General features: G+C 57.7%; 1 protein-coding gene across 1 annotated transcript in view; it reads right to left on the bottom strand.

Annotated features, from left to right (window-relative positions):
* TEKT3 (tektin 3) overlaps nucleotides 1-501 on the bottom strand; it is a 35,182-nt gene extending 34,681 nt beyond the window's left edge. Inside the window, exon 1 of the mRNA XM_004684576.2 lies at nucleotides 407-501. The gene's annotated coding sequence lies outside the window, so the exon portion shown is untranslated. The remainder of the gene's footprint in view (nucleotides 1-406) is intronic.
* Nucleotides 502-874: the final 373 nt, after the last annotated feature.

Here is an 874-nt window from a genome sequence, read left to right as displayed (position 1 = left end):
GGCTGCCCTTGGGAGCTCTGGCCAAGGACAAAGGGAGAACAGTGGGGACACCCCTAGAAGCACAGCACACTCTTGGAAAGTGTAAGAAATGACACGAGTTTGCCCAGCAGGGGTTTCAGCACCCTTTTTTGGTTCTACGCTTAGAAATAACTTCTCAATTCCTAAAACATTAGAAATGTAAGTCATGAAGGCGTGGGTGGGGTGGGGTACAGCTAGGGACTGCTTGTGGCTAGGACTTTGATTTGGGAGAAAGGAGGAATGGAGAGAGAAGACCGTGGGGGGAAATTCCAGGGTTTTAACCACCTCAGCCCCAATTCTGAGGTCAGACGTCGGAGCCCTGACCGCGGAACCCGCTCTGTGGAGGGGTCGTGCGAGCGGCAGGCAGAAATCCCAACAGGCCACTCACCTGTCTGTGGATGAGGGGCGAGCGAGGGGAAGGGCGGGACCCGAAGGGTCTCAACCCCACCGCCTAAGGCCCACAGAAGGTTGTTTCCCACCGGTCCGGCCCTGGCCCCGCCTTGCCCACCTGTGACGTCAGCGCCCGCAGACCACTCCACGGCCGCACCTGCCCGTTCGCCGGGAGCCCATTGGTCATTGGCGGCGGGAGCTGGAGTAACGGAGGGAAAACCTGCTTGAGGCGGTTGCCATGGACGCTCTCACACTTAGAAACCACGGCTTCTGGGTGCGCTGCTGGGAAAGAAGTGAAGGGCGAGAGGCTCCCTCAAAGATTCACTCCGCCACCCCCCGAGTCTCCCACAGCACCTGATTAGGCACTCTCAGGCGCGACGAGTTTGGTGCCCATTCTAAGGTCAAGATACAAGTCCCCACATTTATGCCTGTAGTCTGTCCAGCAAAGCTTCTCCCATGATAAAAT

The sequence above is a fragment of the Condylura cristata genome, unplaced genomic scaffold (genome assembly GCF_000260355.1).
Source record: "Condylura cristata isolate star-nosed mole 26May11 unplaced genomic scaffold, ConCri1.0 scaffold00017, whole genome shotgun sequence".
Lineage (NCBI taxonomy): Eukaryota > Metazoa > Chordata > Mammalia > Eulipotyphla > Talpidae > Condylura > Condylura cristata.
This window is presented reverse-complemented; position numbering and strand designations above follow the sequence as displayed.